We start from the raw sequence: 18,482 nt of genomic DNA on the forward strand, positions 1-18,482 counted from the left end.
GAAAATATCTTTGGTGCTAAACGGTGGTTATATATGAACTATGCATGCTGACTTTTATGGAAATTTGATGTACATGTTATCACCTAAAGTCAGTCTAGTTAATGAAAATTTTTAGTATTTTGTCAAGTACGTTTTTTGCAATATTTCGATACCAGCGCATTGGAGTTCCACTTTTTAAGGATAGGATTTTAGCTGTCTTTTTGAACATAGAATAAAATAAGACTTTATAAAAGTTGGTCTTCCGATGCGCTCTGTGTCAAAAAAATAATTATTTGAATGTTGGAAAATCTTTTTTATAATCATTTAATGAAATATCCATTGCAATTGGAGAAATGAAAACAAATTTTTACGAAAATAAGAATATTATTTTTGGTTTGTATTCCAAAACTCAGATTTAACAGTAATGTTTTTAAATTTTGAAAACGGTCACCGTTATGTTGGAACATGCTCATATGCGCCATACCTCTGTAAGGAATCATTATCAAAATAAAAAAAAATGAATACCATTGATAATGCTATATTGATACTCACCTCTTTGAGTAATGACAATAAGATTTTAATTTGTGGTGTAACGCTAGTTTCTACAAGTTTGATTGATTCATGGGAGATGTTTTGAAAACCGACTGAACGTCGTTATCAAAAATCCAAATGCAATTTGTGATATTGTATTGACCAGGTTTACAATCTTTATGGCCGTAATCTTTGCTTAAGAATTGAAAATTCTTAACAACGCTTTCATCTCCTGTATTGATTTTACAATATCAACTCAGCACAATTGGCCACACCCCCTCCACCCGCCCACATGGTAGCAGTCACGTGGTATCGGTGTATCCATGCACGGACACGTCGTCACATAGCTTTCTGTGTTATCAGCGTTAAACATTCGACCTACATGTATCATATTCAGATTTTGCAGAATTTGTGCTAGCTCGGCATACGTCATTCAATGTTCAGAGTTTGCAAGTCGTGCTAGCTTGGCATACGTCATTCAATGTTCAGAGTTTGCAAGTCGTGCTAGCTCGAGATACGACATGCAACGTTCAGAGTTTGCAAGTCGTGCTAGCTCGAGATACGACATTCAATGTTCAAAGTTTGCAAGTCGCGCTAGCTCGAGATACGACATTCAATGTTCAGAGTTTGCAAGTCGCGCTAGCTCGAGAGACGACATTCAATGTTCAGAGTTTGCAAGTCGCGCTAGCTCGAGATACGACATGCAACGTTCAGAGTTTGCAAGTCGCGCTAGCTCGAGAGACGACATTCAATGTTCAGAGTTTGCAAGTCGTGCTAGCTCGAGATACGACATTCAATGTTCAGAGTTTGCAAGTCGCGCTAGCTCGAGATACGACATTCAATGTTCAGAGTTTGCAAGTCGCGCTAGCTCGAGATACGACATTCAATGTTCAGAGTTTGCAAGTCGCGCTAGCTCGAGATACGACATTCAATGTTCAGAGTTTGCAAGTCGCGCTAGCTCGAGATACGACATGCAACGTTCAGAGTTTGCAAGTCGCGCTAGCTCGAGATACGACATGCAACGTTCAGAGTTTGCAAGTCGCGCTAGCTCGAGATACGACATGCAACGTTCAGAGTTTGCAAGTCGTGCTAGCTCGAGATACGACATGCAACGTTCAGAGTTTGCAAGTCGCGCTAGCTCGAGATACGACATGCAACGTTCAGAGTTTGCAAGTCGCGCTAGCTCGAGATACGACATGCAACGTTCAGAGTTTGCAAGTCGCGCTAGCTCGAGATACGACATGCAACGTTCAGAATTGGAAAGTTTTAATGCCAGGACAGCTCGACATTGAATGTTCCGCAGCTTAACTGTATTCAACATTTAGAATTTGAATGTGGTGACAGCTCGACATTGAATGTTCCGCAGCTTAACTGTATTCAACATTTAGAATTTGAATGTGGTGACAGCTCGACATTGAATGTTCCGCAGCTTAACTGTATTCAACATTTAGAATTTGAATGTGGTGTCAGCTCGACATTGTATGTTGCGCATTTAAACAATATTCAACATTCATAATTTGAACGCTGTTCCAGCTCGACATTGAATGTTGGCCAGCTAAATGATATTCAACGTTTAGAATTTCACAATGTAGTGAGCCCGTGTTTGTAAGTAAGAACCCTTTAATTACTTTCTACAACCCCTGTTAACAAGCATCTAGAACCCTTGTTGATGGGTATCTAGAACCCTTTTTGATGGGTATCTAGAACCCTTGTTGATGGGTATCTAGAACCCTTTTTGATGGGTATCTAGAACCCATATTAATCAGTATCTAGAACCCTTGTTGATGAGTATCTAGAACCCTTGTTGATGGGTATCTAGAACCTTGTTAATGAGTATCTAGAACCCTTGTTGATGGGTATCTAGAACCCTTGTTGATGAGTATCTAGAACCCTTGTTGATGAGTATCTAGAACCTTTGTGGATGGGTATCTAGAACCCTTGTTGATGAGTATCTAGAACCCTTGTTGATGAGTATCTAGAACCTTTGTGGATGGGTATCTAGAACCTTTGTTGATGGGTATCTAGAACCCTTGTTGATGAGTATCTAGAACCCTTGTTGATGAGTATCTAGAACCTTTGTGGATGGGTATCTAGAACCCTTTTTGATGTGTGTCTAGGACCCTTGTTAATGAGTATCTAGAACCCTTGTTGATGTGTATCTAGAACCCTTGTTAATGAGTATCTAGAATCCTTTTTGATGTGTGTCTAGGACCCTTGTTAATGAGTATCTAAAAACCCTTGTTGATGGGTATCTAGAACCCATATTAATCAGTATCTAGAACCCATATTAATCAGTATCTAGAACCATTGTTAATGAGTATCTAGAACCCTTGTTGATGGGTATCTAGAACCCTTGTTGATGGGTATCTAGAACCCTTGTTGTTGAGTATCTAGAACCCCTGTTGATGGGTATCTAGAACCCTTGTTGATGGGTATCTAGAACCCTTATTGATGAGTATCTAGAACCCTTTTTGATGGGTATCTAGAACCCAAGTTGATGAGTATCTAGAACCCTTATTGATGAGTATCTAGAACCCTTTTTGATGGGTATCTAGAACCCATGTTGATGAGTATCTAGAACCCATGTTGATGAGTATCTAGAACCCATGTTGATGAGTATCTAGAACCTTTGTTGATGAGTATCTAGAACCCTTGTTGATGGGTATCTAGAACCCTTGTTGATGAGTATCTAGAACCCTTGTTGATGGGTATCTAGAACCCTTGTTGATGAGTATCTAGAACCTTTGTTAACAAGTATCTAGAACCTTTTATTAATGAGTATCTAGAACCCTTGTTGATTAGTATCTAGAACCCTTGTTAATGAGTATCTAGAACCCTTTTTGATGTGTGTCTAGGACCCTTGTTAATGAGTATCTAGAACCCTTGTTGATGTGTATCTAGAACCCTTGTTAATGAGTATCTAGAATCCTTTTTGATGTGTGTCTAGGACCCTTGTTAATGAGTATCTAAAAACCCTTGTTGATGGGTATCTAGAACCCATATTAATCAGTATCTAGAACCCATATTAATCAGTATCTAGAACCATTGTTAATGAGTATCTAGAACCCTTGTTGATGGGTATCTAGAACCCTTGTTGATGGGTATCTAGAACCCTTGTTGTTGAGTATCTAGAACCCCTGTTGATGGGTATCTAGAACCCTTGTTGATGGGTATCTAGAACCCTTTTTGATGGGTATCTAGAACCCATGTTGATGGGTATCTAGAACCCTTGTTGATGGGTATCTAGAACCCTTTTTGATGGGTATCTAGAACCCATGTTGATGGGTATCTAGAACCCTTTTTGATGGGTATCTAGAACCCTTGTTGATGGGTATCTAGAACCCTTGTTGATGGGTATCTAGAACCTTTGTTGATGAGTATCTAGAACCCTTGTTGATGGGTATCTAGAACCCTTGTTAATGAGTATCTAGAACCCTTGTTGATGAGTATCTAGAACCCTTGTTGATGGGTATCTAGAACCTTTGTTGATGAGTATCTAGAACCCTTGTTGATGGGTATCTAGAACCTTTGTTGATGAGTATCTATAACCCTTGTTGATGGGTATCTAGAACCTTTGTTGATGAGTATCTAGAACCCTTGTTGATGGGTATCTAGAACCTTTGTTGATGAGTATCTAGAACCCTTGTTGATGGGTATCTAGAACCCTTGTTGATGGGTATCTAGAACCCTTTTTGATGTGTGTCTAGGACCCTTGTTAATGAGTATCTAGAACCCTTGTTGATGTGTATCTAGAACCCTTTTTGATGTGTGTCTAGGACCCTTGTTAATGAGTATCTAGAACCCTTGTTGATGGGTATCTAGAACCCTTTTTGATGTGTGTCTATGACCCTTGTTAATGAGTATCTAGAACCCTGGTGGGGTATTTGTCAATCTTGATATTGAAGTTCCCCTTGTTCCCTAGATGTGCTCAAATACATTGTCATTTTGAGACTGATCGGGAAAAGAAATTGGCCGAAAGGAGGATATCTTGGATTTTGACATTTGAAGTTTGTTCCTGCTTTCTTGAAAAGTGATACGTGGATATTTATCAAACTTACATATATGTTCCCCTTGGTTCCTAATGGTGTCGATTTGATTATGATTCTTAGCAGTGAAGTAAAATGGCCTACAGGCAGCCATCTTGAATTCTGACAGGTGAAGTTTTTATCGCTAATTATTAAAAGGAGCTGGGAAATAGAGATATTTTTCTACCTTTACATGTATGCTCCTCTTGGTCCCTCGTTGTGCCCAATTTTGAGTCTGATCGGAAAAACAAGATTGCCAACAGGTGGTCATCTTGGATTCTGATTTTTTTCATGTGTGTATTTCATAAATTTCTTCTTAGATCTGTCTAAAAATTTACAATTTTATCACATATCCTCCCCATATAATGATTAAGAGCTCCTGTATTTTATGAATATCTGTAGCTCATTTATGCATGTTTGAGCTCCCGTTTATGCGGGTTGGAACTTCCGTTTATGCGGGTGTGAGCTCTCATTGATGCTTGTATTGGATCATGTTTATGCAAGTTTGAGCTCTCGTTTATGCGGGTTTGAGACCATGTTTATTGCGTTTATGCGGGTTCAAGCTCCCGTTTATGCGGGTTTGAGTTCCTTGGTCATTTTGTCGAGTGAGACAATGTTGTTAAAATTACGTTTGTGTATTAATAATGTCATGCTGTTTCGATTTTTATTCTGCATGACAACAAACCAAGTTACATCACTAATACTTTGTTATAGTAACAGAAGGACAGTACCATCCTGTATTTAAAATGGTGTTTTTATACCAACATAGTGGTCAACGACTTCTCACTGACAAATCAACCTCTCATGTATAGATAAAGGTGACCGCCTCAAAGGTCATAACCTTGTCCGTACATAACGATTGATTTCTCAGAGAACCAACGCAATCAAAGTCCTATGGAAGCTCTTTCATTACCTTCTATAACATGTAACCGATACATAATCTTCATTTAATTAGATGATGTATAGTGATGTTTCTGAATCAGCTGTAGTTCTATGCAATGGGAATTATGTGATTATTTTGTAATAACTTACTCTTGTACAGTTTAGAGATGTAGGAAGTCAATCAATACATTTAATCCTCTTCTGATAATGAACCAAACAAGTATTTGTGGTCGTTTTGGTTCACATAAGGTCATCGTAGCGGCCGAATTAGTCCACTTGATGACTTATCTGTGCTGACGATATCAATGTATTCAAATGGATCTATATGTAACCTAACAGAACCACAAATGACTAAAGAAAATTCAATTAGACACGTGCCCTGACCAGGTCTCCAACTCATCTATCGTTCCAATCCAAGTTCAAACTAAAGTGCTCAACGACAATTTCAAGTTAAAATAAGATAGAGTCTAGTCATACTACATTTATCAGATGTAGTCTAGTCACACTATCAGATGTAGTCTAGTCACACTATCAAATGTAGTCTAGTCATACTACATTTATCAGATGTAGTCCAGTCACACTATCAGATGTAGTCTAGTCACACTATCAGATGTAGTCTAGTCACACTATCAGATGTAGTCTAGTCACACTATCAGATGTAGTCTGGTCATACTATCAGGTGTAGTCCAGTCACACTATCAGATGTAGTCTGGTCATACTATCATATGTAGTCTGGTCACACTATCAGATGTAGTCTAGTCATACCATCAGATGTAGTCTAGTCACACTATCAGATGTAGTCTAGTCATATTATCAGATGTAGTCTAGTCACACTATCAGATGTAGTCCAGTCACACTATCAGATGTAGTCTAGTCACACTATCAGATGTAGTCTAGTCATACTATCAGATGTAGTCTAGTCACACTATCAGATGTAGTCTAGTTATACTATCAGATGTAGTCTAGTCATACTATCAGATGTAGTCTGGTCACACTATCAGATGTAGTCTGGTCACATTATCAGATGTAGTCTAGTCATACTATCAGATGTAGTCTAGTCACACTATCAGATGTAGTCTGGTCACACTATCAGATGTAGTCTGGTCACACTATCAGATGTAGTCTAGTCACACTATCAGATGTAGTCTAGTAGCACTATCAGATGTAGTCTAATCACACTATCAGATGTAGTCCAGTCACACTATCAGATGTAGTCTGGTCATACTATCATATGTAGTCTGGTCACACTATCAGATGTAGTCTAGTCATACTATCAGATGTAGTCTAGTCACACTATCAGGTGTAGTCTAGTCATACTATCATATGTAGTCTAGTCAAACTATCAGATGTAAGTCTAGTCACACTATCAGATGTAGTCTAGTCACACTATCAGATGTAGTCTAGTCATACTATCAGACGTAGTCTGGTCACACTATCAGATGTAGTCTAGTCACACTATCAGATGTAGTCTAGTCACACTATCAGATTAAGTCTAGTCATACTATCAGATGTAGTCTAGCCACACTATCAGATGTAGTCTAGTCACACTATCAGATGTAGTCTAGTCACACTATCAGATGTAGTCTGGTCATACTATCAGATGTAGTCTGGTCACACTATCGGATGTAGTCTAGTCACACTATCAGATGTAGTCTAGTCACACTATCAGATGTAGCCTCACCACGCCATCAGATGTAGTCTAGTCACACTATCAGATGTAGTCTAGTCACACTATCAGATGTAGTCTAGTCACACTATCAGATGTAGTCTAGTCACACTATCAGATGTAGTCTAGTCACACTATCAGATGTAGTCTAGTCACACTATCAGATGTAGCCTCACCACGCCATCAGATGTAGTCTAGTCACACTATCAGATGTAGTCTAGTCACACTATCAGATGTAGTCTAGTCACACTATCAGATGTAGTCTGGTCACACTATCAGATGTAGTCTAGTCACACTATCAGATGTAGTCTAGTCACACTATCAGATGTAGCCTCACCACGCCATCAGATGTAGTCTAGTCACACTATCAGATGCAGTCTAGTAGCACTATCAGATGTAGTCTAGTCATACTATCAGATGTAGTCTAGTCACACTATCAGATGTAGTCTAGTCACACTATCAGATGTAGTCCGGTCACACTATCAGATGTAGTCTGGTCACACTATCAGATGTAGTCTAGTCACACTATCAGATGTAGTCTAGTCACACTATCAGATGTAGTCCGGTCACACTATCAGATGTAGTCTGGTCACACTATCAGATGTAGTCTAGTCACACTATCATATGTAGTCTGGTCATACTATCAGATGTAGTCTAGTCATACTATCAGATGTAAGTCTAGTCACACTATCAGATGTAGTTTAGTCATACTATCAGATGTAGGCTAGTCACACTATCAGATGTAGTCTAGTCATACTATCAGATGTAAGTCTAGTCACACTATCAGATGTAGTTTAGTCATACTATCAGATGTAGGCTAGTCACACTATCAGATGTAGTCTAGTCACACTATCAGATGTAGTCTAGTCACACTATCAGATGTAGTCTAGTCACACTATCAGATGTAGCCTCACCACGCCATCAGATGTAAACTGACAAATGTTATTAACAGCAGCATTGTGATTAATCTGTTATAAATTACCGTTCTCAATGTTGTAATAATAATTGAAATAAATAAATGTGACACACGAGGGTGACATTGATTTTACATGAATCTCATAGCAACACGTAAAATATCGCGGAATTGGCGACGTTCAGGAAATTGAGTATTGATCGGTGTTTGGGTCTTATATAACAAACACTAGATTACCTCTAGGATACCACAAGGCGAGGATTGTTATCAGAATTACTTCGTTATGCATATCAAAACTGGGATCAATGTAAGAAAATGATACCTCTATCAACATGTAGTATACCCATGGACAACAAAAACGAGAAAATGTTGACTTGTGAACTTAACAACAAGAAATGTCTACCTGTAAATAAAAAAAGAAGAATGTCCGCCTATATGATAAACAACATGAGTATGTCTACATGTATAATAAACAACAGGTGAATGTCTACCTGTAAAATACAACATGAAAATGTCTACCTGTATAAAAATATAACAGGAAATGTCTTCCTGTATGAAAAAACAATAGAAGAATATCTACCTTAATAATAAAACGACAGGAGAATGTCTACCTGTAAAATATGCAACAGGAGAATGTCTACCTGTAAAATGAACAACACGAGAATGTCTACCTGTATTATAAACAACAGGAGAATGTCTACAGGTAAAATAAACAACATGAGTATATCTGCATGTATAAATAAACAACAGGAGCATGTCTACATGTAAAATAAACAACAGGAGAATGTCTACCTGTAAGATAAACAACAGGAGAATGTCTACCTGTATTATAAACAACAGGAGAATGTTTACCTGTATTATAAACAACAGGAGAATGTCTACAGGTAAAATAAACAACATGAGTATATCTGCATGTATAAATAAACAACAGGAGCATGTCTACATGTAAAATAAACAACAGGAGAATGTCTACATGTATAAATAAACAACATGATAATGTCTACATGTATAAATAAACAACAGGAGAATGTCTAGCTGTATCATAAACAACATGAGTATGTCTACATGTAAAATAAACAACAGGAGAATGTTTACCTGTAAAATAAACAACAGGAGAATGTCTACATGTATAATAAAACAACAGGAGAATGTCTACCTGTATAATAAAACAACAGGAGAATGTCTACATGTAAAATAAAACAACAGGAGAATGTCTACATGTATAATAAAACAACAGGAGAATGTCTACCTGTATAATAAACAACAGGAGAATGTCTACCTGTAAACTAAACAACAGGAGTATGTCTACATGTAAAATAAACAACAGGAGAATGTCTACATGTATTATAAACAACAGGATAATGTCTACCTGTGAAAAAAACAACAGGAGAATGTCTACCTGTAAAATAAACAACAGGAGAATGTCTACCTGTAAAATAAACAACAGGAGAATGTCTACCTGTAAAATAAACAACAGGAGAATGTCTACCTGTATAAGAAAACAACAGGAAAATGTTTACATGTATAAATAAACAACAGGAGAATGTCTACATGTAAAATAAACAACAGGAGAATGTCTACCTGTATAATAAACAACAGGAGAATGTCTACCTGTAAAATAAAACAACAGGAGAATGTCTACCTGTAAAATAAACAACAGGAGAATGTCTACCTGTAAAATAAACAACAGGAGAATCTCTACCTGTAAAATAAAACAACATGAGAATGTCTATCATGTAACATAAACCACAGGAGAATGTCTACAGTATTATAAACAACCAGGATAATGTCTACCTGTGAAAAAAAACAAAGGAGAATGTCACCTGTAAAATAAACAACAGGAGAATGTCTACCTGTAAAATAAAACAACAGGAGAATGTCTACCTGTATAAGAAAACAACAGGAAAATGTTTACATGTATAAATAAACAACAGGAGAATGTCTACATGTAAAATAAACAACAGGAGAATGTCTACCTGTATAATAAAACAACAGGAGAATGTTTACCTGTAAAATAAACAACAGGAGAATGTCTACCTGTAAAATAAACAACAGGAGAATGTCTACCTGTAAAATAAACAACTGGAGAATCTCTACCTGTATAATAAAACAACAGGAAAATGTCTACATGTAAAATAAACAACAGGAGAATGTCTACATGTAAAATAAACAACAGGAGAATGTCTACCTGTATAATAAAACAACAGGAAAATGTCTACATGTAAAATAAACAACAGGAGAATGTCTACATGTAAAATAAACAACAGGAGAATGTCTACATGTAAAATAAACAACAGGATAATGTCTACCTGTAAAATAAAACAACAGGAGAATGTCTACCTGTATAATAAAACAACAGGAGATTGTTTACCAGTAAAATAAACAACAGAAGAATGTCTACATGTAAAATGAACAACAGGAGAATGTCTACATGTATAAATAAACAACAGGATAATGTCTACCTGTAAAATAAAACAACAGGAGAATGTCTACCTGTATAATAAAACAACAGGAGATTGTCTACCAGTAAAATAAACAACAGGAGAATGTCTACATGTAAAATAAAACAACAGGAGAATGTCTACATGTATAAATAAAACTGTTAGCAAACAAAGACTGTATTAAATACACAGATATTAAAACAGCGAATTTCGAATTGTAAAGAAAACAACACTTTAATTTTGTATTTTTGTTAGTCGGGTGGCGCAGTTGTGACGCACTCGCTTTTAACCTTGGCGACCGAGTAAGATTCCCTCTCATACGCCTCCATCCTGGCCAACACGATGGACATGGCCTTGCTGAACACACCAGTGTTAGGATGCACCTGTTTCTACGCCACATACATGTAGATGCCTGGGTTCCTAAACATCCAAAGAATCCTTATAAACAACGCCTGAGTGCTGGCTCAAGAAGTTGCTCAACTTATAATTCATTCTTCTAACCACCATTCTTAGTACTATATTAAAGCAGTGTTGCAGTCATATTTGGATTCTATTTACTCAGGAGGTGGAGTTAACGGAATTTTGAAGAACTCAACAGAGCTTTTTAAATAATCTTGATTATCTTATCCTTTAAAACGTGTCTTCTGTGAAAACACTTTTGATTTCTCCGCTCTTAACACTATTTCCCATTTCAAACCAAATTCCAATCTTTACTTAGAACGTAACTGAAAAGGAAAGCTTACAACGTATCGTCATGATTTCAAATTTCCAATCGTTGATTTCCCATTTCTGAATAATACATTAAGAAATTCCTGCTTCCCCAACCTACGGTTTTTACGTGCGCAAGTTAATTCTCTATTAAAAGAATTGTTCCCATTTATCACGGTTTTCGTAACAGATGTCAAAAATGACAGAAAAACTAACATCTTAACATTTCGATACTGACAAGTTAATGAAAACTATGGCGAAGTTGAATGATCGACGCCATGTTATTTCCTTTTTGTAATATGAATTTCAGACGTGTTAAATGTTCGTTGATATGTCTAGTGGTGCCGGTTTCGTTGTAGCCACCCTAATTATCGTTTTAAGAATGGTACCTGGATTTGACCTAGATACGCATGGCGAGTTTCGTCCATAAAGCCGTAAACGGGTTCTCTCTCGGACCACCTGGTCCTAGTATCCGGCTACATTTTTTCAAGAATCGCGATGAAAATCTTTCTGTTCGTATTTCCCTTCCTCCAGTCGATTTTAGCTTAGAATTTCATTTCGTTTAAATCTTGATATTCTAGCCTGTTGATATATATTTATATATTACTCGATTGTTTTGTAATTGTTCTAAAACAAATAGATTTAATATTATTTCAAACCAAAGAACGGAATCATGGAACAAAGCAAGCATAAAAATATAGCCTGAATAAAAACTGATTTAATCGTACCATCAGTTAAACAGATATCAAAACTACGGACAATTATATAAAACTGTAACCGCAGCAAAACAGATACGAAAACAACATGTTTGTAGTTAATCACTTATAAAGCCTGTGAGCGCGCTAAAACAAATGTTAATTTATCTGTTTAATTTCAGATCAAATGTTATTTTAATTTCGCGCGTATCAGCTTCTGAAGGTATAACCGTAACATAGTTGAACAAATGTTGAAGCGTTATCTGAAATAAAACAAACGTTAAAACAAAATCATTATCCCAAGCAAAACGAATGTTAAAAACTTTATCTGAAATAAAACAAATGTCTAAGGTTTATCTGAAATAAATCCAATTTTAAACATTCATCCGATTGAAAACTGATGTTCGATGTAATTGATCCGCATATCTACTTGATAAATCAGCATATTTTCTGATTAGTGCGAGAACACGTGTTGGTAAACTATCTAAAGAAAACAAACATCTATGGGGTGTTAGCAACATATTCATACGGCCGGGCCACGCGGTCTATCTACAAATATATACCCCGCCTTTGATTTCTTACGCCAATACCAATAACGGATATCTAGCGGCACGTGTCCATTGACAGCAGCAGGAGCACGTTCGCACGCGGTCTGTCAATACGTCCTCAAAACCCGCTGTGTGTTGAGAATATAACAAGTTATATGTAATGTATAATACATAACTACCAGCATGCTGCCCTATTACAGGAGTGGTCAGTCGGAAGCCCCTAGTACTTCAACAGGTACAATGGCAGGCGGAAGCACGTGCTGGCGCGTGATACATATACAACGACGGCAACGACAATTCTGCACAACCGCTTAACGATCGTTTGGCATACTTGTGTTTTACCAAGCTCAAATTAATTGGGTTAAGGATCGATGAATGATTGACAGGCAGCTGTGGAAATGCTCGGGTACAACTCGACGCCGGATTGGCGTACTAGCGTGCATGCTACGGGTATTTAAGACTCGCTTTCATTAAAATTTTCAACGTTGGTAATAGAAGAGAAAGAATATAAGTGTGTTTATATACACCAGGAGGATGCTACTTTAGAATAACTCTACCTTGGTTAGTTGTTCGTGGATTCCAATAGTTGAACATATTATACAGTGAGGTAAGTTTTTCCTTTACATGTATTCCTATACATTACTTTAACGCCTTTGCTATTTTACGTATCAAATGCTTTACCAGAGAGATGCTATCGTCGTTGAATATTAGCCGGTGGGAGGTTTTTTTTGTATATGGACGTAATTATTATCATTTAATGTGTGGTAGTTTGTAATGCTAACTCCCTCGAGTGTATAACGATGGCACATAGCGACATCTATCTTCCATCCGCTCCGTAATCTCCATAAAACGCTCGGGTTTCTCTGTAAAAAAAAACCCTATCAGTAATCGGGAGAAAGAGGACGGTGCATGCCGTCTGGGATTGGTTTGGATCTGTGCATCTTTTCATTAATAGGAATCAAATAGTTATTAAATGTTTCTTTTAGTTAATTGGCGTTGTGGAACTGATTACATCAGTAAAGTTATCTCTAGCCTGGCGAAGTAATACTCGTGTTTCATCCCAGCCGTTATTTATATAAATACAAAACCAGAACATCAATATTTGTTCTACGTCGCCATTCTATACAATATAATGGGGGTGGATTTGTGTCCGGGGTTAAACGTCCTCGTAACGATCAGTGTCAAGAGTCATTTGAGAACGGCGGAAAATGTGACCAAAAAAAAAAACCCCACAAATTTGATGAGATAATGGGGGAGAAACGGAAACGGAGAGAGAAAGGATGAAAATGGAGATGTGTTGTAAGAGTAGTAGCGGATCTGTTGTTAGCTCTTTAAAGTCCCATTAGTACAAGACATGGATCACCCCCGAGCCTGATATTTAATCGCCTCATACGATCAACATGATTTGATACTACCGCAAGCCTTAGACATATTCTTTCCACGCTCCCGAACTGTTGCGGTTTGGGCAGAAACGCAATGACGGAAGGAGAAAATGGACGGCATTTAATAATCTACTGCTCTTTTAAAGCACACTTGTTTGTACTTCCTTTAACAATGTATTCTGATTACGTTTAATAGAGTATGAAGTATACTCGCAAAGTATATGGTTTAAGTTTTTAAAGTAATTTTTCGTGTTTTTGTTTTGTTTTGTTTTGTTTTTGTTTTGTTAAGAAACTATAGATATATGATAGAATCCTAAAGCACCTTACATACATTCGCCGTCGGAATATCACAGTAAGCTGTTCATAATATGTGGAGATACAATGTAATACGGTTGTTATTAAGGCTTGAAGTTTAATTGCCCTCAAATAATTTTCAGACATTTTCATGTTCTAAATTACCAAAGAACAATGGTCATGTTCATTGTCTTTTATTGTATTTGTTGGTCGCTTGTTTGACGTCTTGTAACACGATTACAGACATGTGCTCAGGCTGCGCGTGAGAATGGTGAGATAGTTCCCCTATTCACCCGGAGCGGACCGCTCCCTGAAATGGACAAGAGCGTGGCGGGGTTCTCTTCGGTCCAATGTCGAACACCATATCTGGTATTTTGTTCTATACAATGTATAAGTAATTGTTCTTTCGATCCATTGTCTGTACCTGTTGTTCCCAATATTAAAACATTGAACCATTTGGTAACAGTTCAATGCTTATATTTACTTTTTATTTTAAAGCCGTTTTTTTCTGTGCAGTGATAGACCGTTCATTAAGAAGTACTGCGGCTTTGAACGGGTACCGGATAGACTCGATTGTTTCCTCGGAAATGATTCTATCGACTGGTTTACGTTATTTTCAGAGAAATATCAGTTTTTAAATTCTATTTGAAAGTCGTCTTTACAGTAGGTGAAAACAATTACAAGGATATTTCGTTTGAAACAGATTCGATGTCTAACTGGTCAGGTCAGTTTCATTAACTTACAATGTAGGAGACGATTTTCAACTTCACGGGGGTTCGATTTCGGATATTGGAGTAAGGTAGGTCTTTGAAATACTGTGCATGTATACATACACAGTCGGAAACCATGTCGATACTCCTGATTTTTCACAATGTTTTTTTTTCACAAATGCTGAACGTTTAATGTTGTCGTGTCTTGCATTTCTCAAAATTCAGGAACCAGTCCCACGGTGTTGAAAAAATGGAAGTTTTGTATAGAATTAGAAAAATCCTTTTAATAATTTTGTGATGGATACATTTTTTATAAGAATTTACTGTTATAACTTGTGAAGTTGCTTTATTTTTTGTGGTGGCTAATGTGACTAAATGCTAACATTCGAAAGCTCGAAAGTAACTGGCAGCCATTAAGTTTTAACCTACAACACTTGGAGCTGTATTCCTACACTGACCGAATCACTGTAAATTGTAGTATACAGTCCCATTACTACAATTTGTTTGACTAAAGAGATGTAGGCAAATGCAACACAGAATGTAAATATAAGATAATAAATGAGCTCGCTGGTTAATCGTTTATATCGTACATACACTCTTATATATAATCGCAGTGTATGTGCCGTTTATCGAAGTGAGCGCATATGTTACAATATAGTTCCCGTTCAGTTTTATAGTTTGACCAAAAGAAAAGTGTGATGGATGGTAACTTGGTTTTTACATGCACGGTATGGACCTAATTGCGTTTCATATGCTTCCGTAGTTTAGCGAATGTGACCATACCATCAGTTGTAAGTAAATGGAGTGCTTGCAATAGCATTATCTAAAATCCGTGGAATTATAAAGAGATATATCTAGTGCAATTAGAATAGAAATCTATATATCATGTGTGCATCATTCGACATTTCCTGTGAAATAGCTAGAATTTAGTAAAATAACCGTCCGAATCGTCATTGTATATATTACCCTCAGCCTACATCATTACTGAACCGTTAGTTTACATCACTATTGAACCGTTAGTTTACATCACTACTGAACCTATAGTTTACATCACTACTGAACCGTTAGTTTACATCACTATTGAACCGTTAGTTAACATCACTACTGAACCTATAGTTTACATCACTACTGAACCGTTAGTTAACATCACTACTGAACCGTTAGTTTACATCACTACTGAACCGTTAGTTTACACCACTACTGAACCGTTAGTTTACATCACTACTGAACCGTTACTTTACATAACTACTGAACCATTAGTTAACATCACTACTGAACCGTTAGTTTACATCACTACTGAACCGTTAGTTTACACCACTACTGAACCGTAAGTTTACATCACTACCGAACCGTTAGTTTACATAACTACTGAACCGTTAGTTTACATCACTACTGAACCGTTAGTTTACATCACTACTGAACCGTTAGTTTACATCACTACTGAACCGTTAGTTTACATCACTACTGAACCGTTAGTTTACACCACTATTGAACCGTTATTTTACATCACTACTGAACCTATAGTTTACATCACTACTGAACCGTTAGTTTACATCACTACTGAACCGTTAGTTTACACCACTACTGAACCGTTAGTTTACATCACTACTGAACCATTAGTTAACATCACTACTGAACCGTTAGTTTACATCACTACTGAACCTATAGTTTACATCACTACTGAACCGTTAGTTTACATCACTACTGAACAGTTAGTCTACGTCACTATTGAACCGTTAGTTTACATCTTTACTGAACCGTTAGTTTACATCATTACTGAACCGTTAGTTTACATCATTACTGAACCGTTAGTTTACATCACTACTGAACCGTTAGTTTACATCACTACTGAACCGTTAGTTTACATCACTACTGAACCGTTAGTTTACATCATTACTGAACCGTTAGTTTACATCACTATTGAACTGTTAGTCTACATCACTACTGCACCGTTATTTTACATCATTACTGAACCGTTAGTTTACATCACTACTGAACCGTTAGTTTACATCACTACTGAACCGTTAGTTTACATCATTACTGAACCGTTAGTTTACATCACTATTGAACTGTTAGTTTACATCACTACTGAACTGTTAGTTTACACCACTACTGAACCGTAAGTTTTACATTACTGTTAAACCGTTAGTTTACATCACTTACTGAACCGTTATTTAAAATATCAAGGGGAAAATACCAGTTGTTATTTCTTTTTGTGTATTTCAGGTGAAATGGAATCTCCCAAACTCTAACCTTAACTCTAAGCATAAGGCCACAGGGGTCAAATTTCTTTTTTAAAAAATCGGATGACTTCTTCTGATTACATAATACAATATAAAGTCCTAGAGTCAAATTTAACAAAATATTTGTATGTGTTTTTCTGTTTAACTGAAAGATACAAGTCACAGGTATTGATAAGCATGTGAGCAATGTGAGCCATTTGGCCCCTTTTTGTACAATTAGGGACTAAGGGGAGCCTACATATCAATTTTTAGAAATATTCTTCCAGAACTTATGAAGAAATACAGGTAAATATAGTGATAGCTAGAACTGTTTACATATGTACGTCCGTCTGACGGACGGGCGACGGACGGGCGACGGACCACGGACACAGGGTGAATTGAATAGCTTACCATCTGAGGATAATTGGCGGAGAATCTAGAAAGATATATATATATATATATATACATGTTTATAGCGGATATGTCGATTTCCGTTTTTCACTTTGAGGCAAAACCACAATTATCACTTCCTCCACAAAAGATGTTCTAGTCTAGATAGTTTAAACGAAGAATTCATCTACAGAAAGAAAATAAGATATCAAAAGCATTTTAAATCAAAAACAAAAAAGTATTCGCCCTAATTATGTAAAACATTTTATACACATAAAACTGTTGAATGCTGAGCATAAAGTCATGATTTCCGCTTTATAGTTTGCCAATGTATATAAAAGCCGGCTCTCGTTACAATAAAACCAAATTGCTGATACAATTATAAAACGAAAATTCTGATTCAGACACTGACAGAATGCACATACTTAATACCATTTGACGAGGACAGACGAAAAGTATATTTTCCTTGCAGATGCTGATTGTTTTGATGGAACCAAGACATCAGAGAGTAAATACGTCCGTCATATGGGCATTGATGTCAACGATTAAAATTTTAAATAAGGATAGAAATATACAGCGATACCTTACAATACCTGCCAAGCATCAATGTTTGCCGACGATTTATTCAATGATATGGCCGAGTATTTGGAGCCACATGCACACGGGTGACACGTAAAATATAATACAGAAAGTTTAAATGGTTGTTTGATTAATATGTGTATAACCTTAGGTGTGTAACACAAAATATTAATTGTCTTCAGCAAAACATGCCAGGTCCCCGTTTGGTTTGAAAATATGTCGTACAAAAGTGGATCCACTGTTCTAGTCTATATATAACATGATCCAGGCATCGTTTTTAGTTTTCAAACTATCTTCATATTTTCGTGCTCTTTTCCATCATTTAAGCATTGAACGGCTTTCAGTTGGCATTCATATTGACTATGAATGCCAACTGAAAGCCGTTCAATGCTTATATTTACCATCTGCGATTTTTTTTTTGAAATTTTCAAATTCAAATTTCAGTTGGCAGTTCATAAGCTGGTGAACTCGCAACTGAATTGGTAGGGTTATATAGTGGCAGTGCCATACAATGGTA

At 36.7% G+C, this 18,482-nt stretch overlaps 1 protein-coding gene across 4 annotated transcripts in view; it reads left to right on the plus strand.

Moving 5' to 3' along the window:
• Positions 1-12,481: 12,481 nt before the first annotated feature.
• LOC117339589 (sex peptide receptor-like) overlaps positions 12,482-18,482 on the plus strand; it is a 32,811-nt gene continuing 26,810 nt past the window's right edge. For all 4 annotated transcript variants that reach the window (XM_033901274.1, XM_033901276.1, XM_033901277.1 and 1 more), the window contains exon 1: positions 12,482-12,995. The gene's annotated coding sequence lies outside the window, so the exon portion shown is untranslated. The remainder of the gene's footprint in view (positions 12,996-18,482) is intronic.

The sequence above is a fragment of the Pecten maximus genome, chromosome 12 (assembly GCF_902652985.1).
Source record: "Pecten maximus chromosome 12, xPecMax1.1, whole genome shotgun sequence".
NCBI lineage: Eukaryota > Metazoa > Mollusca > Bivalvia > Pectinida > Pectinidae > Pecten > Pecten maximus.